The sequence below is a fragment of the Ambystoma mexicanum genome, chromosome 2q (genome assembly GCF_040938575.1).
Source record: "Ambystoma mexicanum isolate Mex_15411 chromosome 2q, UKY_AmexF1_1, whole genome shotgun sequence".
Lineage (NCBI taxonomy): Eukaryota > Metazoa > Chordata > Amphibia > Caudata > Ambystomatidae > Ambystoma > Ambystoma mexicanum.
In genome coordinates, this window is record NC_090924.1 from 128,382,082 (window position 1) to 128,408,642 (window position 26,561).

At 47.4% G+C, this 26,561-nt stretch overlaps 17 non-coding genes across 17 annotated transcripts; all 17 read left to right on the forward strand.

Annotated features, from left to right (window-relative positions):
* The first annotated feature begins 1,212 nt into the window (after positions 1–1,212).
* On the forward strand, positions 1,213–1,284 carry TRNAV-CAC (transfer RNA valine (anticodon CAC)). The gene has a single exon. It is a non-coding gene; the product is annotated as a tRNA-Val (tRNA).
* A 1,315-nt stretch (positions 1,285–2,599) lies between these two features.
* Positions 2,600–2,671, forward strand: TRNAP-UGG (transfer RNA proline (anticodon UGG)). The gene has a single exon. It is a non-coding gene; the product is annotated as a tRNA-Pro (tRNA).
* A 420-nt stretch (positions 2,672–3,091) lies between these two features.
* On the forward strand, positions 3,092–3,164 carry TRNAV-UAC (transfer RNA valine (anticodon UAC)). Its single transcript has one exon. It is a non-coding gene; the product is annotated as a tRNA-Val (tRNA).
* Positions 3,165–4,971: 1,807 nt separating this feature from the next.
* Positions 4,972–5,044, forward strand: TRNAV-CAC (transfer RNA valine (anticodon CAC)). The gene has a single exon. It is a non-coding gene; the product is annotated as a tRNA-Val (tRNA).
* A 1,315-nt stretch (positions 5,045–6,359) lies between these two features.
* Positions 6,360–6,431, forward strand: TRNAP-UGG (transfer RNA proline (anticodon UGG)). Its single transcript has one exon. It is a non-coding gene; the product is annotated as a tRNA-Pro (tRNA).
* Positions 6,432–6,851: 420 nt separating this feature from the next.
* Positions 6,852–6,923, forward strand: TRNAV-CAC (transfer RNA valine (anticodon CAC)). Its single transcript has one exon. It is a non-coding gene; the product is annotated as a tRNA-Val (tRNA).
* Positions 6,924–8,718: 1,795 nt separating this feature from the next.
* Positions 8,719–8,790, forward strand: TRNAV-CAC (transfer RNA valine (anticodon CAC)). Its single transcript has one exon. It is a non-coding gene; the product is annotated as a tRNA-Val (tRNA).
* A 1,325-nt stretch (positions 8,791–10,115) lies between these two features.
* Positions 10,116–10,187, forward strand: TRNAP-UGG (transfer RNA proline (anticodon UGG)). Its single transcript has one exon. It is a non-coding gene; the product is annotated as a tRNA-Pro (tRNA).
* Positions 10,188–10,607: 420 nt separating this feature from the next.
* Positions 10,608–10,680, forward strand: TRNAV-CAC (transfer RNA valine (anticodon CAC)). The gene has a single exon. It is a non-coding gene; the product is annotated as a tRNA-Val (tRNA).
* Positions 10,681–11,995: 1,315 nt separating this feature from the next.
* TRNAP-UGG (transfer RNA proline (anticodon UGG)) lies at positions 11,996–12,067 on the forward strand. Its single transcript has one exon. It is a non-coding gene; the product is annotated as a tRNA-Pro (tRNA).
* Positions 12,068–12,487: 420 nt separating this feature from the next.
* On the forward strand, positions 12,488–12,560 carry TRNAV-CAC (transfer RNA valine (anticodon CAC)). Its single transcript has one exon. It is a non-coding gene; the product is annotated as a tRNA-Val (tRNA).
* Positions 12,561–14,367: 1,807 nt separating this feature from the next.
* Positions 14,368–14,439, forward strand: TRNAV-CAC (transfer RNA valine (anticodon CAC)). The gene has a single exon. It is a non-coding gene; the product is annotated as a tRNA-Val (tRNA).
* A 1,325-nt stretch (positions 14,440–15,764) lies between these two features.
* TRNAP-UGG (transfer RNA proline (anticodon UGG)) lies at positions 15,765–15,836 on the forward strand. Its single transcript has one exon. It is a non-coding gene; the product is annotated as a tRNA-Pro (tRNA).
* A 1,805-nt stretch (positions 15,837–17,641) lies between these two features.
* On the forward strand, positions 17,642–17,713 carry TRNAP-UGG (transfer RNA proline (anticodon UGG)). The gene has a single exon. It is a non-coding gene; the product is annotated as a tRNA-Pro (tRNA).
* A 3,660-nt stretch (positions 17,714–21,373) lies between these two features.
* Positions 21,374–21,445, forward strand: TRNAP-UGG (transfer RNA proline (anticodon UGG)). Its single transcript has one exon. It is a non-coding gene; the product is annotated as a tRNA-Pro (tRNA).
* Positions 21,446–25,105: 3,660 nt separating this feature from the next.
* Positions 25,106–25,177, forward strand: TRNAP-UGG (transfer RNA proline (anticodon UGG)). Its single transcript has one exon. It is a non-coding gene; the product is annotated as a tRNA-Pro (tRNA).
* Positions 25,178–25,597: 420 nt separating this feature from the next.
* TRNAV-CAC (transfer RNA valine (anticodon CAC)) lies at positions 25,598–25,670 on the forward strand. Its single transcript has one exon. It is a non-coding gene; the product is annotated as a tRNA-Val (tRNA).
* Positions 25,671–26,561: the final 891 nt, after the last annotated feature.

A 26,561-nucleotide genomic window follows, 5' to 3' on the forward strand; every position in this document is an offset into this window, starting at 1 on the left:
CTTGGAGCAGCCAAAATATAATAACGGCCATGGCGCTCAAGTAAAGCAGAAAGCTTTTAGTATACACCTTTTGCACTCTTGTCAACGAAGCTGGGCTCTGTGAATGCTCACCCTACGCAAGAAAAGAGAACAGACTTTGCTGGTGACCTAAATATATCTCGCCTGATCGAGCACGATCGAGCTCTGAGTGAGCAGCTGTGCAATGGTCATCTTTACCAAAGGGGAGATGCTGCTTTTTCCAGTGTCACGCCCATGCTCTCAGGGCTGGAGGGAGGAGGGCTGCTTTTTGTTTTTACAGGCAAAAGGAAAGGCCCAGCCCTCAGAGCTTCTGCCAATGCAGATCCCAGCAGGTGCAAAATAAAGGCTCTCCCCCACCTTGCCAGCTGCAGATTGATCAGAAGACTGCTAGTCTAGTGTGTTGGGCCACTTTCTCTCTTCTGTGTATCGTCCCCTCTTATTACATAAACAGCATAAGAGGAATAAAGGAAGGAAGGAAGGAAGGAAGGAACAGTGTATCGCAAGCACCTTCCACCCTGATGTCAATGGGCCACCAACCTTCGGGATGAGGAGGAGACCTGTGAAGACAGTCAGAGCGTGCCGACTGGGGCATTCATTTGGCTCATACACCGACAAGGCTTTCAGCGGCAGGAACAAACTTCAGGAATAGGCATTCTTGGCCTCGAATCCTAAGGGGGGTGCAAACGCTGAGGACAATTCCGTCAAATGCTCAAAGGACCGTGGCTCGTTGGTCTAGGGGTATGATTCTCGCTTTGGGTGCGAGAGGTCGAGCCCAATCAAGGTGGTTAACTTGAGCTCCTTTTTTTTGTTTTTTCAATGTTATTTTCATTGGACAGACTCTCTGGTTTTCTCGGTAAGCAGTAGTCGATGAACAATTCACTTCCTGAACCTCTTTGCGTGCCATGTCCTTGCGACAAGCACTTTGTGTTCTCTGTTAGCTCTCAGTAACATTCCTTGATTTGCTTGTGAGTTTTGGCCGTCCGATCTCAAAGTGGAAATATGTCCTTCCCTCTGTACGCTGCATAGGCCCTCAGCTGGCATACTTGTATATGTGCGCATGCTTGATAGGACGTATGTTTTAGGCTGGATTGTGTGAGCTTCAGGCGCAAGGCATTTGATTAGTCTTTAAGCAGGTCCACTTGCACTGCCCTTTGCACCTGTTCTCCCAGTCCCTACAAAGGTGAGCAAGCAGCTGTTTCTGTAGTGTAGTGGTTATCACGTTCGCCTCACACGCGAAAGGTCCTGGTTCGAGACCGGGCAGAAACACTCTCTGCTGGCATTTTACACAAAATAGTTTTTTTCCCCTTTTGTCACACACAAATGTAAAGTATGAACTTATTTGCGTTCCCATGGAAATAGCATATGCTCTCAAGAGCTTGAGAAATACACTGGGAAGGCAAGCATCCTCACATGTATTCTGTATATGGGGCCAATAAAAAAATGCACGCGCTTGCATTTTGTGTATGTAATGTTGCAGAGCACAGAGAGGATTTATTTTCCCTACTGCTGGGTATTTGGGTCTCTGGGATCACAGTTGGGTCCGCTCCGTCCTCTGAAATGGTCCATATTAGTTACATAGGTTAGTGTACCAAAGAAATAATACATTTTCATATACAGCTTCTTCATTTCTGTGTTCTGAGGGATTACCAGTTGTAAGAAATGCACTTGCCGGTACAGTGATTCCCTGGCTTTCTCTGGCCCGAGAAAGCTTTTCCTCTGAAGTGGGAACAGAAGTTGGACTGCTTCTGCTGAACTTCCTGAAAGCAGAGCTGGCGGGAGGAGGGACTTTTTGAGTGCTGGGAAAATTTGAGCTGGAAATTTGCATCGGCTGGACAGAGATTGCTTGGAGCAGCCAAAATATAATAACGGCCATGGCGCTCAAGTAAAGCAGAAAGCTTTTAGTATACACCTTTTGCACTCTTGTCAACGAAGCTGGGCTCTGTGAATGCTCACCCTACGCAAGAAAAGAGAACAGACTTTGCTGGTGACCTAAATATATCTCGCCTGATCGAGCACGATCGAGCTCTGAGTGAGCAGCTGTGCAATGGTCATCTTTACCAAAGGGGAGATGCTGCTTTTTCCAGTGTCACGCCCATGCTCTCAGGGCTGGAGGGAGGAGGGCTGCTTTTTGTTTTTACAGGCAAAAGGAAAGGCCCAGCCCTCAGAGCTTCTGCCAATGCAGATCCCAGCAGGTGCAAAATAAAGGCTCTCCCCCACCTTGCCAGCTGCAGATTGATCAGAAGACTGCTAGTCTAGTGTGTTGGGCCACTTTCTCTCTTCTGTGTATCGTCCCCTCTTATTACATAAACAGCATAAGAGGAATAAAGGAAGGAAGGAAGGAAGGAAGGAACAGTGTATCGCAAGCACCTTCCACCCTGATGTCAATGGGCCACCAACCTTCGGGATGAGGAGGAGACCTGTGAAGACAGTCAGAGCGTGCCGACTGGGGCATTCATTTGGCTCATACACCGACAAGGCTTTCAGCGGCAGGAACAAACTTCAGGAATAGGCATTCTTGGCCTCGAATCCTAAGGGGGGTGCAAACGCTGAGGACAATTCCGTCAAATGCTCAAAGGACCGTGGCTCGTTGGTCTAGGGGTATGATTCTCGCTTTGGGTGCGAGAGGTCCCGGGTTCAAATCCCGGACGAGCCCAATCAAGGTGGTTAACTTGAGCTCCTTTTTTTTGTTTTTTCAATGTTATTTTCATTGGACAGACTCTCTGGTTTTCTCGGTAAGCAGTAGTCGATGAACAATTCACTTCCTGAACCTCTTTGCGTGCCATGTCCTTGCGACAAGCACTTTGTGTTCTCTGTTAGCTCTCAGTAACATTCCTTGATTTGCTTGTGAGTTTTGGCCGTCCGATCTCAAAGTGGAAATATGTCCTTCCCTCTGTACGCTGCATAGGCCCTCAGCTGGCATACTTGTATATGTGCGCATGCTTGATAGGACGTATGTTTTAGGCTGGATTGTGTGAGCTTCAGGCGCAAGGCATTTGATTAGTCTTTAAGCAGGTCCACTTGCACTGCCCTTTGCACCTGTTCTCCCAGTCCCTACAAAGGTGAGCAAGCAGCTGTTTCTGTAGTGTAGTGGTTATCACGTTCGCCTTACACGCGAAAGGTCCCCGGTTCGAGACCGGGCAGAAACACTCTCTGCTGGCATTTTACACAAAATAGTTTTTTTCCCCTTTTGTCACACACAAATGTAAAGTATGAATTTATTTGCGTTCCCATGGAAATAGCATATGCTCTCAAGAGCTTGAGAAATACACTGGGAAGGCAAGCATCCTCACATGTATTCTGTATATGGGGCCAATAAAAAAATGCACGCGCTTGCATTTTGTGTATGTAATGTTGCAGAGCACAGAGAGGATTTATTTTCCCTACTGCTGGGTATTTGGGTCTCTGGGATCACAGTTGGGTCCGCTCCGTCCTCTGAAATGGTCCATATTAGTTACATAGGTTAGTGTACCAAAGAAATAATACATTTTCATATACAGCTTCTTCATTTCTGTGTTCTGAGGGATTACCAGTTGTAAGAAATGCACTTGCCGGTACAGTGATTCCCTGGCTTTCTCTGGCCCGAGAAAGCTTTTCCTCTGAAGTGGGAACAGAAGTTGGACTGCTTCTGCTGAACTTCCTGAAAGCAGAGCTGGCGGGAGGAGGGACTTTTTGAGTGCTGGGAAAATTTGAGCTGGAAATTTGCATCGGCTGGACAGAGATTGCTTGGAGCAGCCAAAATATAATAACGGCCATGGCGCTCAAGTAAAGCAGAAAGCTTTTAGTATACACCTTTTGCACTCTTGTCAACGAAGCTGGGCTCTGTGAATGCTCACCCTACGCAAGAAAAGAGAACAGACTTTGCTGGTGACCTAAATATATCTCGCCTGATCGAGCACGATCGAGCTCTGAGTGAGCAGCTGTGCAATGGTCATCTTTACCAAAGGGGAGATGCTGCTTTTTCCAGTGTCACGCCCATGCTCTCAGGGCTGGAGGGAGGAGGGCTGCTTTTTGTTTTTACAGGCAAAAGGAAAGGCCCAGCCCTCAGAGCTTCTGCCAATGCAGATCCCAGCAGGTGCAAAATAAAGGCTCTCCCCCACCTTGCCAGCTGCAGATTGATCAGAAGACTGCTAGTCTAGTGTGTTGGGCCACTTTCTCTCTTCTGTGTATCGTCCCCTCTTATTACATAAACAGCATAAGAGGAATAAAGGAAGGAAGGAAGGAAGGAAGGAACAGTGTATCGCAAGCACCTTCCACCCTGATGTCAATGGGCCACCAACCTTCGGGATGAGGAGGAGACCTGTGAAGACAGTCAGAGCGTGCCGACTGGGGCATTCATTTGGCTCATACACCGACAAGGCTTTCAGCGGCAGGAACAAACTTCAGGAATAGGCATTCTTGGCCTCGAATCCTAAGGGGGGTGCAAACGCTGAGGACAATTCCGTCAAATGCTCAAAGGACCGTGGCTCGTTGGTCTAGGGGTATGATTCTCTCTTTGGGTGCGAGAGGTCCCGGGTTCAAATCCCGGACGAGCCCAATCAAGGTGGTTAACTTGAGCTCCTTTTTTTTGTTTTTTCAATGTTATTTTCATTGGACAGACTCTCTGGTTTTCTCGGTAAGCAGTAGTCGATGAACAATTCACTTCCTGAACCTCTTTGCGTGCCATGTCCTTGCGACAAGCACTTTGTGTTCTCTGTTAGCTCTCAGTAACATTCCTTGATTTGCTTGTGAGTTTTGGCCGTCCGATCTCAAAGTGGAAATATGTCCTTCCCTCTGTACGCTGCATAGGCCCTCAGCTGGCATACTTGTATATGTGCGCATGCTTGATAGGACGTATGTTTTAGGCTGGATTGTGTGAGCTTCAGGCGCAAGGCATTTGATTAGTCTTTAAGCAGGTCCACTTGCACTGCCCTTTGCACCTGTTCTCCCAGTCCCTACAAAGGTGAGCAAGCAGCTGTTTCTGTAGTGTAGTGGTTATCACGTTCGCCTCACACGTGAAAGGTCCCCGGTTCGAGACCGGGCAGAAACACTCTCTGCTGGCATTTTACACAAAATAGTTTTTTTCCCCTTTTGTCACACACAAATGTAAAGTATGAACTTATTTGCGTTCCCATGGAAATAGCATATGCTCTCAAGAGCTTGAGAAATACACTGGGAAGGCAAGCATCCTCACATGTATTCTGTATATGGGGCCAATAAAAAAATGCACGCGCTTGCATTTTGTGTATGTAATGTTGCAGAGCACAGAGAGGATTTATTTTCCCTACTGCTGGGTATTTGGGTCTCTGGGATCACAGTTGGGTCCGCTCCGTCCTCTGAAATGGTCCATATTAGTTACATAGGTTAGTGTACCAAAGAAATAATACATTTTTATATACAGCTTCTTCATTTCTGTGTTCTGAGGGATTACCAGTTGTAAGAAATGCACTTGCCGGTACAGTGATTCCCTGGCTTTCTCTGGCCCGAGAAAGCTTTTCCTCTGAAGTGGGAACAGAAGTTGGACTGCTTCTGCTGAACTTCCTGAAAGCAGAGCTGGCGGGAGGAGGGACTTTTTGAGTGCTGGGAAAATTTGAGCTGGAAATTTGCATCGGCTGGACAGAGATTGCTTGGAGCAGCCAAAATATAATAACGGCCATGGCGCTCAAGTAAAGCAGAAAGCTTTTAGTATACACCTTTTGCACTCTTGTCAACGAAGCTGGGCTCTGTGAATGCTCACCCTACGCAAGAAAAGAGAACAGACTTTGCTGGTGACCTAAATATATCTCGCCTGATCGAGCACGATCGAGCTCTGAGTGAGCAGCTGTGCAATGGTCATCTTTACCAAAGGGGAGATGCTGCTTTTTCCAGTGTCACGCCCATGCTCTCAGGGCTGGAGGGAGGAGGGCTGCTTTTTGTTTTTACAGGCAAAAGGAAAGGCCCAGCCCTCAGAGCTTCTGCCAATGCAGATCCCAGCAGGTGCAAAATAAAGGCTCTCCCCCACCTTGCCAGCTGCAGATTGATCAGAAGACTGCTAGTCTAGTGTGTTGGGCCACTTTCTCTCTTCTGTGTATCGTCCCCTCTTATTACATAAACAGCATAAGAGGAATAAAGGAAGGAAGGAAGGAAGGAAGGAACAGTGTATCGCAAGCACCTTCCACCCTGATGTCAATGGGCCACCAACCTTCGGGATGAGGAGGAGACCTGTGAAGACAGTCAGAGCGTGCCGACTGGGGCATTCATTTGGCTCATACACCGACAAGGCTTTCAGCGGCAGGAACAAACTTCAGGAATAGGCATTCTTGGCCTCGAATCCTAAGGGGGGTGCAAACGCTGAGGACAATTCCGTCAAATGCTCAAAGGACCGTGGCTCGTTGGTCTAGGGGTATGATTCTCGCTTTGGGTGCGAGAGGTCCCGGGTTCAAATCCCGGACGAGCCCAATCAAGGTGGTTAACTTGAGCTCCTTTTTTTTGTTTTTTCAATGTTATTTTCATTGGACAGACTCTCTGGTTTTCTCGGTAAGCAGTAGTCGATGAACAATTCACTTCCTGAACCTCTTTGCGTGCCATGTCCTTGCGACAAGCACTTTGTGTTCTCTGTTAGCTCTCAGTAACATTCCTTGATTTGCTTGTGAGTTTTGGCCGTCCGATCTCAAAGTGGAAATATGTCCTTCCCTCTGTACGCTGCATAGGCCCTCAGCTGGCATACTTGTATATGTGCGCATGCTTGATAGGACGTATGTTTTAGGCTGGATTGTGTGAGCTTCAGGCGCAAGGCATTTGATTAGTCTTTAAGCAGGTCCACTTGCACTGCCCTTTGCACCTGTTCTCCCAGTCCCTACAAAGGTGAGCAAGCAGCTGTTTCTGTAGTGTAGTGGTTATCACGTTCGCCTCACACGCGAAAGGTCCCGGTTCGAGACCGGGCAGAAACACTCTCTGCTGGCATTTTACACAAAATAGTTTTTTTCCCCTTTTGTCACACACAAATGTAAAGTATGAACTTATTTGCGTTCCCATGGAAATAGCATATGCTCTCAAGAGCTTGAGAAATACACTGGGAAGGCAAGCATCCTCACATGTATTCTGTATATGGGGCCAATAAAAAAATGCACGCGCTTGCATTTTGTGTATGTAATGTTGCAGAGCACAGAGAGGATTTATTTTCCCTACTGCTGGGTATTTGGGTCTCTGGGATCACAGTTGGGTCCGCTCCGTCCTCTGAAATGGTCCATATTAGTTACATAGGTTAGTGTACCAAAGAAATAATACATTTTCATATACAGCTTCTTCATTTCTGTGTTCTGAGGGATTACCAGTTGTAAGAAATGCACTTGCCGGTACAGTGATTCCCTGGCTTTCTCTGGCCCGAGAAAGCTTTTCCTCTGAAGTGGGAACAGAAGTTGGACTGCTTCTGCTGAACTTCCTGAAAGCAGAGCTGGCGGGAGGAGGGACTTTTTGAGTGCTGGGAAAATTTGAGCTGGAAATTTGCATCGGCTGGACAGAGATTGCTTGGAGCAGCCAAAATATAATAACGGCCATGGCGCTCAAGTAAAGCAGAAAGCTTTTAGTATACACCTTTTGCACTCTTGTCAACGAAGCTGGGCTCTGTGAATGCTCACCCTACGCAAGAAAAGAGAACAGACTTTGCTGGTGACCTAAATATATCTCGCCTGATCGAGCACGATCGAGCTCTGAGTGAGCAGCTGTGCAATGGTCATCTTTACCAAAGGGGAGATGCTGCTTTTTCCAGTGTCACGCCCATGCTCTCAGGGCTGGAGGGAGGAGGGCTGCTTTTTGTTTTTACAGGCAAAAGGAAAGGCCCAGCCCTCAGAGCTTCTGCCAATGCAGATCCCAGCAGGTGCAAAATAAAGGCTCTCCCCCACCTTGCCAGCTGCAGATTGATCAGAAGACTGCTAGTCTAGTGTGTTGGGCCACTTTCTCTCTTCTGTGTATCGTCCCCTCTTATTACATAAACAGCATAAGAGGAATAAAGGAAGGAAGGAAGGAAGGAAGGAACAGTGTATCGCAAGCACCTTCCACCCTGATGTCAATGGGCCACCAACCTTCGGGATGAGGAGGAGACCTGTGAAGACAGTCAGAGCGTGCCGACTGGGGCATTCATTTGGCTCATACACCGACAAGGCTTTCAGCGGCAGGAACAAACTTCAGGAATAGGCATTCTTGGCCTCGAATCCTAAGGGGGGTGCAAACGCTGAGGACAATTCCGTCAAATGCTCAAAGGACCGTGGCTCGTTGGTCTAGGGGTATGATTCTCGCTTTGGGTGCGAGAGGTCCCGGGACGAGCCCAATCAAGGTGGTTAACTTGAGCTCCTTTTTTTTGTTTTTTCAATGTTATTTTCATTGGACAGACTCTCTGGTTTTCTCGGTAAGCAGTAGTCGATGAACAATTCACTTCCTGAACCTCTTTGCGTGCCATGTCCTTGCGACAAGCACTTTGTGTTCTCTGTTAGCTCTCAGTAACATTCCTTGATTTGCTTGTGAGTTTTGGCCGTCCGATCTCAAAGTGGAAATATGTCCTTCCCTCTGTACGCTGCATAGGCCCTCAGCTGGCATACTTGTATATGTGCGCATGCTTGATAGGACGTATGTTTTAGGCTGGATTGTGTGAGCTTCAGGCGCAAGGCATTTGATTAGTCTTTAAGCAGGTCCACTTGCACTGCCCTTTGCACCTGTTCTCCCAGTCCCTACAAAGGTGAGCAAGCAGCTGTTTCTGTAGTGTAGTGGTTATCACGTTCGCCTCACACGCGAAAGGTCCCGGTTCGAGACCGGGCAGAAACACTCTCTGCTGGCATTTTACACAAAATAGTTTTTTTCCCCTTTTGTCACACACAAATGTAAAGTATGAACTTATTTGCGTTCCCATGGAAATAGCATATGCTCTCAAGAGCTTGAGAAATACACTGGGAAGGCAAGCATCCTCACATGTATTCTGTATATGGGGCCAATAAAAAAATGCACGCGCTTGCATTTTGTGTATGTAATGTTGCAGAGCACAGAGAGGATTTATTTTCCCTACTGCTGGGTATTTGGGTCTCTGGGATCACAGTTGGGTCCGCTCCGTCCTCTGAAATGGTCCATATTAGTTACATAGGTTAGTGTACCAAAGAAATAATACATTTTCATATACAGCTTCTTCATTTCTGTGTTCTGAGGGATTACCAGTTGTAAGAAATGCACTTGCCGGTACAGTGATTCCCTGGCTTTCTCTGGCCCGAGAAAGCTTTTCCTCTGAAGTGGGAACAGAAGTTGGACTGCTTCTGCTGAACTTCCTGAAAGCAGAGCTGGCGGGAGGAGGGACTTTTTGAGTGCTGGGAAAATTTGAGCTGGAAATTTGCATCGGCTGGACAGAGATTGCTTGGAGCAGCCAAAATATAATAACGGCCATGGCGCTCAAGTAAAGCAGAAAGCTTTTAGTATACACCTTTTGCACTCTTGTCAACGAAGCAGGGCTCTGTGAATGCTCACCCTACGCAAGAAAAGAGAACAGACTTTGCTGGTGACCTAAATATATCTTGCCTGATCGAGCCTGATCGAGCACGATCGAGCTCTGAGTGAGCAGCTGTGCAATGGTCATCTTTACCAAAGGGGAGATGCTGCTTTTTCCAGTGTCACGCCCATGCTCTCAGGGCTGGAGGGAGGAGGGCTGCTTTTTGTTTTTACAGGCAAAAGGAAAGGCCCAGCCCTCAGAGCTTCTGCCAATGCAGATCCCAGCAGGTGCAAAATAAAGGCTCTCCCCCACCTTGCCAGCTGCAGATTGATCAGAAGACTGCTAGTCTAGTGTGTTGGGCCACTTTCTCTCTTCTGTGTATCGTCCCCTCTTATTACATAAACAGCATAAGAGGAATAAAGGAAGGAAGGAAGGAAGGAAGGAACAGTGTATCGCAAGCACCTTCCACCCTGATGTCAATGGGCCACCAACCTTCGGGATGAGGAGGAGACCTGTGAAGACAGTCAGAGCGTGCCGACTGGGGCATTCATTTGGCTCATACACCGACAAGGCTTTCAGCGGCAGGAACAAACTTCAGGAATAGGCATTCTTGGCCTCGAATCCTAAGGGGGGTGCAAACGCTGAGGACAATTCCGTCAAATGCTCAAAGGACCGTGGCTCGTTGGTCTAGGGGTATGATTCTCGCTTTGGGTGCGAGAGGTCCCGGGTTCAAATCCCGGACGAGCCCAATCAAGGTGGTTAACTTGAGCTCCTTTTTTTTGTTTTTTCAATGTTATTTTCATTGGACAGACTCTCTGGTTTTCTCGGTAAGCAGTAGTCGATGAACAATTCACTTCCTGAACCTCTTTGCGTGCCATGTCCTTGCGACAAGCACTTTGTGTTCTCTGTTAGCTCTCAGTAACATTCCTTGATTTGCTTGTGAGTTTTGGCCGTCCGATCTCAAAGTGGAAATATGTCCTTCCCTCTGTACGCTGCATAGGCCCTCAGCTGGCATACTTGTATATGTGCGCATGCTTGATAGGACGTATGTTTTAGGCTGGATTGTGTGAGCTTCAGGCGCAAGGCATTTGATTAGTCTTTAAGCAGGTCCACTTGCACTGCCCTTTGCACCTGTTCTCCCAGTCCCTACAAAGGTGAGCAAGCAGCTGTTTCTGTAGTGTAGTGGTTATCACGTTCGCCTCACACGCGAAAGGTCCCCGGTTCGAGACCGGGCAGAAACACTCTCTGCTGGCATTTTACACAAAATAGTTTTTTTCCCCTTTTGTCACACACAAATGTAAAGTATGAACTTATTTGCGTTCCCATGGAAATAGCATATGCTCTCAAGAGCTTGAGAAATACACTGGGAAGGCAAGCATCCTCACATGTATTCTGTATATGGGGCCAATAAAAAAATGCACGCGCTTGCATTTTGTGTATGTAATGTTGCAGAGCACAGAGAGGATTTATTTTCCCTACTGCTGGGTATTTGGGTCTCTGGGATCACAGTTGGGTCCGCTCCGTCCTCTGAAATGGTCCATATTAGTTACATAGGTTAGTGTACCAAAGAAATAATACATTTTCATATACAGCTTCTTCATTTCTGTGTTCTGAGGGATTACCAGTTGTAAGAAATGCACTTGCCGGTACAGTGATTCCCTGGCTTTCTCTGGCCCGAGAAAGCTTTTCCTCTGAAGTGGGAACAGAAGTTGGACTGCTTCTGCTGAACTTCCTGAAAGCAGAGCTGGCGGGAGGAGGGACTTTTTGAGTGCTGGGAAAATTTGAGCTGGAAATTTGCATCGGCTGGACAGAGATTGCTTGGAGCAGCCAAAATATAATAACGGCCATGGCGCTCAAGTAAAGCAGAAAGCTTTTAGTATACACCTTTTGCACTCTTGTCAACGAAGCAGGGCTCTGTGAATGCTCACCCTACGCAAGAAAAGAGAACAGACTTTGCTGGTGACCTAAATATATCTCGCCTGATCGAGCACGATCGAGCTCTGAGTGAGCAGCTGTGCAATGGTCATCTTTACCAAAGGGGAGATGCTGCTTTTTCCAGTGTCACGCCCATGCTCTCAGGGCTGGAGGGAGGAGGGCTGCTTTTTGTTTTTACAGGCAAAAGGAAAGGCCCAGCCCTCAGAGCTTCTGCCAATGCAGATCCCAGCAGGTGCAAAATAAAGGCTCTCCCCCACCTTGCCAGCTGCAGATTGATCAGAAGACTGCTAGTCTAGTGTGTTGGGCCACTTTCTCTCTTCTGTGTATCGTCCCCTCTTATTACATAAACAGCATAAGAGGAATAAAGGAAGGAAGGAAGGAAGGAAGGAACAGTGTATCGCAAGCACCTTCCACCCTGATGTCAATGGGCCACCAACCTTCGGGATGAGGAGGAGACCTGTGAAGACAGTCAGAGCGTGCCGACTGGGGCATTCATTTGGCTCATACACCGACAAGGCTTTCAGCGGCAGGAACAAACTTCAGGAATAGGCATTCTTGGCCTCGAATCCTAAGGGGGGTGCAAACGCTGAGGACAATTCCGTCAAATGCTCAAAGGACCGTGGCTCGTTGGTCTAGGGGTATGATTCTCGCTTTGGGTGCGAGAGGTCCCGGGTTCAAATCCCGGACGAGCCCAATCAAGGTGGTTAACTTGAGCTCCTTTTTTTTGTTTTTTCAATGTTATTTTCATTGGACAGACTCTCTGGTTTTCTCGGTAAGCAGTAGTCGATGAACAATTCACTTCCTGAACCTCTTTGCGTGCCATGTCCTTGCGACAAGCACTTTGTGTTCTCTGTTAGCTCTCAGTAACATTCCTTGATTTGCTTGTGAGTTTTGGCCGTCCGATCTCAAAGTGGAAATATGTCCTTCCCTCTGTACGCTGCATAGGCCCTCAGCTGGCATACTTGTATATGTGCGCATGCTTGATAGGACGTATGTTTTAGGCTGGATTGTGTGAGCTTCAGGCGCAAGGCATTTGATTAGTCTTTAAGCAGGTCCACTTGCACTGCCCTTTGCACCTGTTCTCCCAGTCCCTACAAAGGTGAGCAAGCAGCTGTTTCTGTAGTGTAGTGGTTATCACGTTCGCCTCACACGCGAAAGGTCCCCGGTTCGAGACCGGGCAGAAACACTCTCTGCTGGCATTTTACACAAAATAGTTTTTTTCCCCTTTTGTCACACACAAATGTAAAGTATGAATTTATTTGCGTTCCCATGGAAATAGCATATGCTCTCAAGAGCTTGAGAAATACACTGGGAAGGCAAGCATCCTCACATGTATTCTGTATATGGGGCCAATAAAAAAATGCACGCGCTTGCATTTTGTGTATGTAATGTTGCAGAGCACAGAGAGGATTTATTTTCCCTACTGCTGGGTATTTGGGTCTCTGGGATCACAGTTGGGTCCGCTCCGTCCTCTGAAATGGTCCATATTAGTTACATAGGTTAGTGTACCAAAGAAATAATACATTTTCATATACAGCTTCTTCATTTCTGTGTTCTGAGGGATTACCAGTTGTAAGAAATGCACTTGCCGGTACAGTGATTCCCTGGCTTTCTCTGGCCCGAGAAAGCTTTTCCTCTGAAGTGGGAACAGAAGTTGGACTGCTTCTGCTGAACTTCCTGAAAGCAGAGCTGGCGGGAGGAGGGACTTTTTGAGTGCTGGGAAAATTTGAGCTGGAAATTTGCATCGGCTGGACAGAGATTGCTTGGAGCAGCCAAAATATAATAACGGCCATGGCGCTCAAGTAAAGCAGAAAGCTTTTAGTATACACCTTTTGCACTCTTGTCAACGAAGCTGGGCTCTGTGAATGCTCACCCTACGCAAGAAAAGAGAACAGACTTTGCTGGTGACCTAAATATATCTCGCCTGATCGAGCACGATCGAGCTCTGAGTGAGCAGCTGTGCAATGGTCATCTTTACCAAAGGGGAGATGCTGCTTTTTCCAGTGTCACGCCCATGCTCTCAGGGCTGGAGGGAGGAGGGCTGCTTTTTGTTTTTACAGGCAAAAGGAAAGGCCCAGCCCTCAGAGCTTCTGCCAATGCAGATCCCAGCAGGTGCAAAATAAAGGCTCTCCCCCACCTTGCCAGCTGCAGATTGATCAGAAGACTGCTAGTCTAGTGTGTTGGGCCACTTTCTCTCTTCTGTGTATCGTCCCCTCTTATTACATAAACAGCATAAGAGGAATAAAGGAAGGAAGGAAGGAAGGAAGGAACAGTGTATCGCAAGCACCTTCCACCCTGATGTCAATGGGCCACCAACCTTCGGGATGAGGAGGAGACCTGTGAAGACAGTCAGAGCGTGCCGACTGGGGCATTCATTTGGCTCATACACCGACAAGGCTTTCAGCGGCAGGAACAAACTTCAGGAATAGGCATTCTTGGCCTCGAATCCTAAGGGGGGTGCAAACGCTGAGGACAATTCCGTCAAATGCTCAAAGGACCGTGGCTCGTTGGTCTAGGGGTATGATTCTCCCTTTGGGTGCGAGAGGTCCCGGGTTCAAATCCCGGACGAGCACAATCAAGGTGGTTAACTTGAGCTCCTTTTTTTTGTTTTTTCAATGTTATTTTCATTGGACAGACTCTCTGGTTTTCTCGGTAAGCAGTAGTCGATGAACAATTCACTTCCTGAACCTCTTTGCGTGCCATGTCCTTGCGACAAGCACTTTGTGTTCTCTGTTAGCTCTCAGTAACATTCCTTGATTTGCTTGTGAGTTTTGGCCGTCCGATCTCAAAGTGGAAATATGTCCTTCCCTCTGTACGCTGCATAGGCCCTCAGCTGGCATACTTGTATATGTGCGCATGCTTGATAGGACGTATGTTTTAGGCTGGATTGTGTGAGCTTCAGGCGCAAGGCATTTGATTAGTCTTTAAGCAGGTCCACTTGCACTGCCCTTTGCACCTGTTCTCCCAGTCCCTACAAAGGTGAGCAAGCAGCTGTTTCTGTAGTGTAGTGGTTATCACGTTCGCCTCACACGCGAAAGGTCCCGGTTCGAGACCGGGCAGAAACACTCTCTGCTGGCATTTTACACAAAATAGTTTTTTTCCCCTTTTGTCACACACAAATGTAAAGTATGAACTTATTTGCGTTCCCATGGAAATAGCATATGCTCTCAAGAGCTTGAGAAATACACTGGGAAGGCAAGCATCCTCACATGTATTCTGTATATGGGGCCAATAAAAAAATGCACGCGCTTGCATTTTGTGTATGTAATGTTGCAGAGCACAGAGAGGATTTATTTTCCCTACTGCTGGGTATTTGGGTCTCTGGGATCACAGTTGGGTCCGCTCCGTCCTCTGAAATGGTCCATATTAGTTACATAGGTTAGTGTACCAAAGAAATAATACATTTTCATATACAGCTTCTTCATTTCTGTGTTCTGAGGGATTACCAGTTGTAAGAAATGCACTTGCCGGTACAGTGATTCCCTGGCTTTCTCTGGCCCGAGAAAGCTTTTCCTCTGAAGTGGGAACAGAAGTTGGACTGCTTCTGCTGAACTTCCTGAAAGCAGAGCTGGCGGGAGGAGGGACTTTTTGAGTGCTGGGAAAATTTGAGCTGGAAATTTGCATCGGCTGGACAGAGATTGCTTGGAGCAGCCAAAATATAATAACGGCCATGGCGCTCAAGTAAAGCAGAAAGCTTTTAGTATACACCTTTTGCACTCTTGTCAACGAAGCAGGGCTCTGTGAATGCTCACCCTACGCAAGAAAAGAGAACAGACTTTGCTGGTGACCTAAATATATCTTGCCTGATCGAGCCTGATCGAGCACGATCGAGCTCTGAGTGAGCAGCTGTGCAATGGTCATCTTTACCAAAGGGGAGATGCTGCTTTTTCCAGTGTCACGCCCATGCTCTCAGGGCTGGAGGGAGGAGGGCTGCTTTTTGTTTTTACAGGCAAAAGGAAAGGCCCAGCCCTCAGAGCTTCTGCCAATGCAGATCCCAGCAGGTGCAAAATAAAGGCTCTCCCCCACCTTGCCAGCTGCAGATTGATCAGAAGACTGCTAGTCTAGTGTGTTGGGCCACTTTCTCTCTTCTGTGTATCGTCCCCTCTTATTACATAAACAGCATAAGAGGAATAAAGGAAGGAAGGAAGGAAGGAAGGAACAGTGTATCGCAAGCACCTTCCACCCTGATGTCAATGGGCCACCAACCTTCGGGATGAGGAGGAGACCTGTGAAGACAGTCAGAGCGTGCCGACTGGGGCATTCATTTGGCTCATACACCGACAAGGCTTTCAGCGGCAGGAACAAACTTCAGGAATAGGCATTCTTGGCCTCGAATCCTAAGGGGGGTGCAAACGCTGAGGACAATTCCGTCAAATGCTCAAAGGACCGTGGCTCGTTGGTCTAGGGGTATGATTCTCGCTTTGGGTGCGAGAGGTCCCGGGTTCAAATCCCGGACGAGCCCAATCAAGGTGGTTAACTTGAGCTCCTTTTTTTTGTTTTTTCAATGTTATTTTCATTGGACAGACTCTCTGGTTTTCTCGGTAAGCAGTAGTCGATGAACAATTCACTTCCTGAACCTCTTTGCGTGCCATGTCCTTGCGACAAGCACTTTGTGTTCTCTGTTAGCTCTCAGTAACATTCCTTGATTTGCTTGTGAGTTTTGGCCGTCCGATCTCAAAGTGGAAATATGTCCTTCCCTCTGTACGCTGCATAGGCCCTCAGCTGGCATACTTGTATATGTGCGCATGCTTGATAGGACGTATGTTTTAGGCTGGATTGTGTGAGCTTCAGGCGCAAGGCATTTGATTAGTCTTTAAGCAGGTCCACTTGCACTGCCCTTTGCACCTGTTCTCCCAGTCCCTACAAAGGTGAGCAAGCAGCTGTTTCTGTAGTGTAGTGGTTATCACGTTCGCACACGCGAAAGGTCCCCGGTTCGAGACCGGGCAGAAACACTCTCTGCTGGCATTTTACACAAAATAGTTTTTTTCCCCTTTTGTCACACACAAATGTAAAGTATGAATTTATTTGCGTTCCCATGGAAATAGCATATGCTCTCAAGAGCTTGAGAAATACACTGGGAAGGCAAGCATCCTCACATGTATTCTGTATATGGGGCCAATAAAAAAATGCACGCGCTTGCATTTTGTGTATGTAATGTTGCAGAGCACAGAGAGGATTTATTTTCCCTACTGCTGGGTATTTGGGTCTCTGGGATCACAGTTGGGTCCGCTCCGTCCTCTGAAATGGTCCATATTAGTTACATAGGTTAGTGTACCAAAGAAATAATACATTTTCATATACAGCTTCTTCATTTCTGTGTTCTGAGGGATTACCAGTTGTAAGAAATGCACTTGCCGGTACAGTGATTCCCTGGCTTTCTCTGGCCCGAGAAAGCTTTTCCTCTGAAGTGGGAACAGAAGTTGGACTGCTTCTGCTGAACTTCCTGAAAGCAGAGCTGGCGGGAGGAGGGACTTTTTGAGTGCTGGGAAAATTTGAGCTGGAAATTTGCATCGGCTGGACAGAGATTGCTTGGAGCAGCCAAAATATAATAACGGCCATGGCGCTCAAGTAAAGCAGAAAGCTTTTAGTATACACCTTTTGCACTCTTGTCAACGAAGCTGGGCTCTGTGAATGCTCACCCTACGCAAGAAAAGAGAACAGACTTTGCTGGTGACCTAAATATATCTCGCCTGATCGAGCACGATCGAGCTCTGAGTGAGCAGCTGTGCAATGGTCATCTTTACCAAAGGGGAGATGCTGCTTTTTCCAGTGTCACGCCCATGCTCTCAGGGCTGGAGGGAGGAGGGCTGCTTTTTGTTTTTACAGGCAAAAGGAAAGGCCCAGCCCTCAGAGCTTCTGCCAATGCAGATCCCAGCAGGTGCAAAATAAAGGCTCTCCCCCACCTTGCCAGCTGCAGATTGATCAGAAGACTGCTAGTCTAGTGTGTTGGGCCACTTTCTCTCTTCTGTGTATCGTCCCCTCTTATTACATAAACAGCATAAGAGGAATAAAGGAAGGAAGGAAGGAAGGAAGGAACAGTGTATCGCAAGCACCTTCCACCCTGATGTCAATGGGCCACCAACCTTCGGGATGAGGAGGAGACCTGTGAAGACAGTCAGAGCGTGCCGACTGGGGCATTCATTTGGCTCATACACCGACAAGGCTTTCAGCGGCAGGAACAAACTTCAGGAATAGGCATTCTTGGCCTCGAATCCTAAGGGGGGTGCAAACGCTGAGGACAATTCCGTCAAATGCTCAAAGGACCGTGGCTCGTTGGTCTAGGGGTATGATTCTCGCTTTGGGTGCGAGAGGTCCCGGGTTCAAATCCCGGACGAGCCCAATCAAGGTGGTTAACTTGAGCTCCTTTTTTTTGTTTTTTCAATGTTATTTTCATTGGACAGACTCTCTGGTTTTCTCGGTAAGCAGTAGTCGATGAACAATTCACTTCCTGAACCTCTTTGCGTGCCATGTCCTTGCGACAAGCACTTTGTGTTCTCTGTTAGCTCTCAGTAACATTCCTTGATTTGCTTGTGAGTTTTGGCCGTCCGATCTCAAAGTGGAAATATGTCCTTCCCTCTGTACGCTGCATAGGCCCTCAGCTGGCATACTTGTATATGTGCGCATGCTTGATAGGACGTATGTTTTAGGCTGGATTGTGTGAGCTTCAGGCGCAAGGCATTTGATTAGTCTTTAAGCAGGTCCACTTGCACTGCCCTTTGCACCTGTTCTCCCAGTCCCTACAAAGGTGAGCAAGCAGCTGTTTCTGTAGTGTAGTGGGTATCACGTTCGCCTCACACGCGAAAGGTCCCCCCGGTTCGAGACCGGGCAGAAACACTCTCTGCTGGCATTTTACACAAAATAGTTTTTTTCCCCTTTTGTCACACACAAATGTAAAGTATGAACTTATTTGCGTTCCCATGGAAATAGCATATGCTCTCAAGAGCTTGAGAAATACACTGGGAAGGCAAGCATCCTCACATGTATTCTGTATATGGGGCCAATAAAAAAATGCACGCGCTTGCATTTTGTGTATGTAATGTTGCAGAGCACAGAGAGGATTTATTTTCCCTACTGCTGGGTATTTGGGTCTCTGGGATCACAGTTGGGTCCGCTCCGTCCTCTGAAATGGTCCATATTAGTTACATAGGTTAGTGTACCAAAGAAATAATACATTTTCATATACAGCTTCTTCATTTCTGTGTTCTGAGGGATTACCAGTTGTAAGAAATGCACTTGCAGGTACAGTGATTCCCTGGCTTTCTCTGGCCCGAGAAAGCTTTTCCTCTGAAGTGGGAACAGAAGTTGGACTGCTTCTGCTGAACTTCCTGAAAGCAGAGCTGGCGGGAGGAGGGACTTTTTGAGTGCTGGGAAAATTTGAGCTGGAAATTTGCATCGGCTGGACAGAGATTGCTTGGAGCAGCCAAAATATAATAACGGCCATGGCGCTCAAGTAAAGCAGAAAGCTTTTAGTATACACCTTTTGCACTCTTGTCAACGAAGCAGGGCTCTGTGAATGCTCACCCTACGCAAGAAAAGAGAACAGACTTTGCTGGTGACCTAAATATATCTCGCCTGATCGAGCACGATCGAGCTCTGAGTGAGCAGCTGTGCAATGGTCATCTTTACCAAAGGGGAGATGCTGCTTTTTCCAGTGTCACGCCCATGCTCTCAGGGCTGGAGGGAGGAGGGCTGCTTTTTGTTTTTACAGGCAAAAGGAAAGGCCCAGCCCTCAGAGCTTCTGCCAATGCAGATCCCAGCAGGTGCAAAATAAAGGCTCTCCCCCACCTTGCCAGCTGCAGATTGATCAGAAGACTGCTAGTCTAGTGTGTTGGGCCACTTTCTCTCTTCTGTGTATCGTCCCCTCTTATTACATAAACAGCATAAGAGGAATAAAGGAAGGAAGGAAGGAAGGAAGGAACAGTGTATCGCAAGCACCTTCCACCCTGATGTCAATGGGCCACCAACCTTCGGGATGAGGAGGAGACCTGTGAAGACAGTCAGAGCGTGCCGACTGGGGCATTCATTTGGCTCATACACCGACAAGGCTTTCAGCGGCAGGAACAAACTTCAGGAATAGGCATTCTTGGCCTCGAATCCTAAGGGGGGTGCAAACGCTGAGGACAATTCCGTCAAATGCTCAAAGGAGCGTGGCTCGTTGGTCTAGGGGTATGATTCTCGAGAGGTCCCGGGTTCAAATCCCGGACGAGCCCAATCAAGGTGGTTAACTTGAGCTCCTTTTTTTTGTTTTTTCAATGTTATTTTCATTGGACAGACTCTCTGGTTTTCTCGGTAAGCAGTAGTCGATGAACAATTCACTTCCTGAACCTCTTTGCGTGCCATGTCCTTGCGACAAGCACTTTGTGTTCTCTGTTAGCTCTCAGTAACATTCCTTGATTTGCTTGTGAGTTTTGGCCGTCCGATCTCAAAGTGGAAATATGTCCTTCCCTCTGTACGCTGCATAGGCCCTCAGCTGGCATACTTGTATATGTGCGCATGCTTGATAGGACGTATGTTTTAGGCTGGATTGTGTGAGCTTCAGGCGCAAGGCATTTGATTAGTCTTTAAGCAGGTCCACTTGCACTGCCCTTTGCACCTGTTCTCCCAGTCCCTACAAAGGTGAGCAAGCAGCTGTTTCTGTAGTGTAGTGGTTATAAAGGTCCCCGGTTCGAGACCGGGCAGAAACACTCTCTGCTGGCATTTTACACAAAATAGTTTTTTTCCCCTTTTGTCACACACAAATGTAAAGTATGAACTTATTTGCGTTCCCATGGAAATAGCATATGCTCTCAAGAGCTTGAGAAATACACTGGGAAGGCAAGCATCCTCACATGTATTCTGTATATGGGGCCAATAAAAAAATGCACGCGCTTGCATTTTGTGTATGTAATGTTGCAGAGCACAGAGAGGATTTATTTTCCCTACTGCTGGGTATTTGGGTCTCTGGGATCACAGTTGGGTCCGCTCCGTCCTCTGAAATGGTCCATATTAGTTACATAGGTTAGTGTACCAAAGAAATAATACATTTTCATATACAGCTTCTTCATTTCTGTGTTCTGAGGGATTACCAGTTGTAAGAAATGCACTTGCCGGTACAGTGATTCCCTGGCTTTCTCTGGCCCGAGAAAGCTTTTCCTCTGAAGTGGGAACAGAAGTTGGACTGCTTCTGCTGAACTTCCTGAAAGCAGAGCTGGCGGGAGGAGGGACTTTTTGAGTGCTGGGAAAATTTGAGCTGGAAATTTGCATCGGCTGGACAGAGATTGCTTGGAGCAGCCAAAATATAATAACGGCCATGGCGCTCAAGTAAAGCAGAAAGCTTTTAGTATACACCTTTTGCACTCTTGTCAACGAAGCTGGGCTCTGTGAATGCTCACCCTACGCAAGAAAAGAGAACAGACTTTGCTGGTGACCTAAATATATCTCGCCTGATCGAGCACGATCGAGCTCTGAGTGAGCAGCTGTGCAATGGTCATCTTTACCAAAGGGGAGATGCTGCTTTTTCCAGTGTCACGCCCATGCTCTCAGGGCTGGAGGGAGGAGGGCTGCTTTTTGTTTTTACAGGCAAAAGGAAAGGCCCAGCCCTCAGAGCTTCTGCCAATGCAGATCCCAGCAGGTGCAAAATAAAGGCTCTCCCCCACCTTGCCAGCTGCAGATTGATCAGAAGACTGCTAGTCTAGTGTGTTGGGCCACTTTCTCTCTTCTGTGTATCGTCCCCTCTTATTACATAAACAGCATAAGAGGAATAAAGGAAGGAAGGAAGGAAGGAAGGAACAGTGTATCGCAAGCACCTTCCACCCTGATGTCAATGGGCCACCAACCTTCGGGATGAGGAGGAGACCTGTGAAGACAGTCAGAGCGTGCCGACTGGGGCATTCATTTGGCTCATACACCGACAAGGCTTTCAGCGGCAGGAACAAACTTCAGGAATAGGCATTCTTGGCCTCGAATCCTAAGGGGGGTGCAAACGCTGAGGACAATTCCGTCAAATGCTCAAAGGACCGTGGCTCGTTGGTCTAGGGGTATGATTCTCGCTTTGGGTGCGAGAGGTCCCGGGTTCAAATCCCGGACGAGCCCAATCAAGGTGGTTAACTTGAGCTCCTTTTTTTTGTTTTTTCAATGTTATTTTCATTGGACAGACTCTCTGGTTTTCTCGGTAAGCAGTAGTCGATGAACAATTCACTTCCTGAACCTCTTTGCGTGCCATGTCCTTGCGACAAGCACTTTGTGTTCTCTGTTAGCTCTCAGTAACATTCCTTGATTTGCTTGTGAGTTTTGGCCGTCCGATCTCAAAGTGGAAATATGTCCTTCCCTCTGTACGCTGCATAGGCCCTCAGCTGGCATACTTGTATATGTGCGCATGCTTGATAGGACGTATGTTTTAGGCTGGATTGTGTGAGCTTCAGGCGCAAGGCATTTGATTAGTCTTTAAGCAGGTCCACTTGCACTGCCCTTTGCACCTGTTCTCCCAGTCCCTACAAAGGTGAGCAAGCAGCTGTTTCTGTAGTGTAGTGGGTATCACGTTCGCCTCACACGCGAAAGGTCCCCCCGGTTCGAGACCGGGCAGAAACACTCTCTGCTGGCATTTTACACAAAATAGTTTTTTTCCCCTTTTGTCACACACAAATGTAAAGTATGAACTTATTTGCGTTCCCATGGAAATAGCATATGCTCTCAAGAGCTTGAGAAATACACTGGGAAGGCAAGCATCCTCACATGTATTCTGTATATGGGGCCAATAAAAAAATGCACGCGCTTGCATTTTGTGTATGTAATGTTGCAGAGCACAGAGAGGATTTATTTTCCCTACTGCTGGGTATTTGGGTCTCTGGGATCACAGTTGGGTCCGCTCCGTCCTCTGAAATGGTCCATATTAGTTACATAGGTTAGTGTACCAAAGAAATAATACATTTTCATATACAGCTTCTTCATTTCTGTGTTCTGAGGGATTACCAGTTGTAAGAAATGCACTTGCAGGTACAGTGATTCCCTGGCTTTCTCTGGCCCGAGAAAGCTTTTCCTCTGAAGTGGGAACAGAAGTTGGACTGCTTCTGCTGAACTTCCTGAAAGCAGAGCTGGCGGGAGGAGGGACTTTTTGAGTGCTGGGAAAATTTGAGCTGGAAATTTGCATCGGCTGGACAGAGATTGCTTGGAGCAGCCAAAATATAATAACGGCCATGGCGCTCAAGTAAAGCAGAAAGCTTTTAGTATACACCTTTTGCACTCTTGTCAACGAAGCAGGGCTCTGTGAATGCTCACCCTACGCAAGAAAAGAGAACAGACTTTGCTGGTGACCTAAATATATCTCGCCTGATCGAGCACGATCGAGCTCTGAGTGAGCAGCTGTGCAATGGTCATCTTTACCAAAGGGGAGATGCTGCTTTTTCCAGTGTCACGCCCATGCTCTCAGGGCTGGAGGGAGGAGGGCTGCTTTTTGTTTTTACAGGCAAAAGGAAAGGCCCAGCCCTCAGAGCTTCTGCCAATGCAGATCCCAGCAGGTGCAAAATAAAGGCTCTCCCCCACCTTGCCAGCTGCAGATTGATCAGAAGACTGCTAGTCTAGTGTGTTGGGCCACTTTCTCTCTTCTGTGTATCGTCCCCTCTTATTACATAAACAGCATAAGAGGAATAAAGGAAGGAAGGAAGGAAGGAAGGAACAGTGTATCGCAAGCACCTTCCACCCTGATGTCAATGGGCCACCAACCTTCGGGATGAGGAGGAGACCTGTGAAGACAGTCAGAGCGTGCCGACTGGGGCATTCATTTGGCTCATACACCGACAAGGCTTTCAGCGGCAGGAACAAACTTCAGGAATAGGCATTCTTGGCCTCGAATCCTAAGGGGGGTGCAAACGCTGAGGACAATTCCGTCAAATGCTCAAAGGAGCGTGGCTCGTTGGTCTAGGGGTATGATTCTCGAGAGGTCCCGGGTTCAAATCCCGGACGAGCCCAATCAAGGTGGTTAACTTGAGCTCCTTTTTTTTGTTTTTTCAATGTTATTTTCATTGGACAGACTCTCTGGTTTTCTCGGTAAGCAGTAGTCGATGAACAATTCACTTCCTGAACCTCTTTGCGTGCCATGTCCTTGCGACAAGCACTTTGTGTTCTCTGTTAGCTCTCAGTAACATTCCTTGATTTGCTTGTGAGTTTTGGCCGTCCGATCTCAAAGTGGAAATATGTCCTTCCCTCTGTACGCTGCATAGGCCCTCAGCTGGCATACTTGTATATGTGCGCATGCTTGATAGGACGTATGTTTTAGGCTGGATTGTGTGAGCTTCAGGCGCAAGGCATTTGATTAGTCTTTAAGCAGGTCCACTTGCACTGCCCTTTGCACCTGTTCTCCCAGTCCCTAAAAAGGTGAGCAAGCAGCTGTTTCTGTAGTGTAGTGGTTATAAAGGTCCCCGGTTCGAGACCGGGCAGAAACACTCTCTGCTGGCATTTTACACAAAATAGTTTTTTTCCCCTTTTGTCACACACAAATGTAAAGTATGAACTTATTTGCGTTCCCATGGAAATAGCATATGCTCTCAAGAGCTTGAGAAATACACTGGGAAGGCAAGCATCCTCACATGTATTCTGTATATGGGGCCAATAAAAAAATGCACGCGCTTGCATTTTGTGTATGTAATGTTGCAGAGCACAGAGAGGATTTATTTTCCCTACTGCTGGGTATTTGGGTCTCTGGGATCACAGTTGGGTCCGCTCCGTCCTCTGAAATGGTCCATATTAGTTACATAGGTTAGTGTACCAAAGAAATAATACATTTTCATATACAGCTTCTTCATTTCTGTGTTCTGAGGGATTACCAGTTGTAAGAAATGCACTTGCCGGTACAGTGATTCCCTGGCTTTCTCTGGCCCGAGAAAGCTTTTCCTCTGAAGTGGGAACAGAAGTTGGACTGCTTCTGCTGAACTTCCTGAAAGCAGAGCTGGCGGGAGGAGGGACTTTTTGAGTGCTGGGAAAATTTGAGCTGGAAATTTGCATCGGCTGGACAGAGATTGCTTGGAGCAGCCAAAATATAATAACGGCCATGGCGCTCAAGTAAAGCAGAAAGCTTTTAGTATACACCTTTTGCACTCTTGTCAACGAAGCTGGGCTCTGTGAATGCTCACCCTACGCAAGAAAAGAGAACAGACTTTGCTGGTGACCTAAATATATCTCGCCTGATCGAGCACGATCGAGCTCTGAGTGAGCAGCTGTGCAATGGTCATCTTTACCAAAGGGGAGATGCTGCTTTTTCCAGTGTCACGCCCATGCTCTCAGGGCTGGAGGGAGGAGGGCTGCTTTTTGTTTTTACAGGCAAAAGGAAAGGCCCAGCCCTCAGAGCTTCTGCCAATGCAGATCCCAGCAGGTGCAAAATAAAGGCTCTCCCCCACCTTGCCAGCTGCAGATTGATCAGAAGACTGCTAGTCTAGTGTGTTGGGCCACTTTCTCTCTTCTGTGTATCGTCCCCTCTTATTACATAAACAGCATAAGAGGAATAAAGGAAGGAAGGAAGGAAGGAAGGAACAGTGTATCGCAAGCACCTTCCACCCTGATGTCAATGGGCCACCAACCTTCGGGATGAGGAGGAGACCTGTGAAGACAGTCAGAGCGTGCCGACTGGGGCATTCATTTGGCTCATACACCGACAAGGCTTTCAGCGGCAGGAACAAACTTCAGGAATAGGCATTCTTGGCCTCGAATCCTAAGGGGGGTGCAAACGCTGAGGACAATTCCGTCAAATGCTCAAAGGACCGTGGCTCGTTGGTCTAGGGGTATGATTCTCGCTTTGGGTGCGAGAGGTCCCGGGTTCAAATCCCGGACGAGCCCAATCAAGGTGGTTAACTTGAGCTCCTTTTTTTTGTTTTTTCAATGTTATTTTCATTGGACAGACTCTCTGGTTTTCTCGGTAAGCAGTAGTCGATGAACAATTCACTTCCTGAACCTCTTTGCGTGCCATGTCCTTGCGACAAGCACTTTGTGTTCTCTGTTAGCTCTCAGTAACATTCCTTGATTTGCTTGTGAGTTTTGGCCGTCCGATCTCAAAGTGGAAATATGTCCTTCCCTCTGTACGCTGCATAGGCCCTCAGCTGGCATACTTGTATATGTGCGCATGCTTGATAGGACGTATGTTTTAGGCTGGATTGTGTGAGCTTCAGGCGCAAGGCATTTGATTAGTCTTTAAGCAGGTCCACTTGCACTGCCCTTTGCACCTGTTCTCCCAGTCCCTACAAAGGTGAGCAAGCAGCTGTTTCTGTAGTGTAGTGGTTATCACGTTCGCCTCACACGCGAAAGGTCCCCGGTTCGAGACCGGGCAGAAACACTCTCTGCTGGCATTTTACACAAAATAGTTTTTTTCCCCTTTTGTCACACACAAATGTAAAGTATGAACTTATTTGCGTTCCCATGGAAATAGCATATGCTCTCAAGAGCTTGAGAAATACACTGGGAAGGCAAGCATCCTCACATGTATTCTGTATATGGGGCCAATAAAAAAATGCACGCGCTTGCATTTTGTGTATGTAATGTTGCAGAGCACAGAGAGGATTTATTTTCCCTACTGCTGGGTATTTGGGTCTCTGGGATCACAGTTGGGTCCGCTCCGTCCTCTGAAATGGTCCATATTAGTTACATAGGTTAGTGTACCAAAGAAATAATACATTTTCATATACAGCTTCTTCATTTCTGTGTTCTGAGGGATTACCAGTTGTAAGAAATGCACTTGCCGGTACAGTGATTCCCTGGCTTTCTCTGGCCCGAGAAAGCTTTTCCTCTGAAGTGGGAACAGAAGTTGGACTGCTTCTGCTGAACTTCCTGAAAGCAGAGCTGGCGGGAGGAGGGACTTTTTGAGTGCTGGGAAAATTTGAGCTGGAAATTTGCATCGGCTGGACAGAGATTGCTTGGAGCAGCCAAAATATAATAACGGCCATGGCGCTCAAGTAAAGCAGAAAGCTTTTAGTATACACCTTTTGCACTCTTGTCAACGAAGCTGGGCTCTGTGAATGCTCACCCTACGCAAGAAAAGAGAACAGACTTTGCTGGTGACCTAAATATATCTCGCCTGATCGAGCACGATCGAGCTCTGAGTGAGCAGCTGTGCAATGGTCATCTTTACCAAAGGGGAGATGCTGCTTTTTCCAGTGTCACGCCCATGCTCTCAGGGCTGGAGGGAGGAGGGCTGCTTTTTGTTTTTACAGGCAAAAGGAAAGGCCCA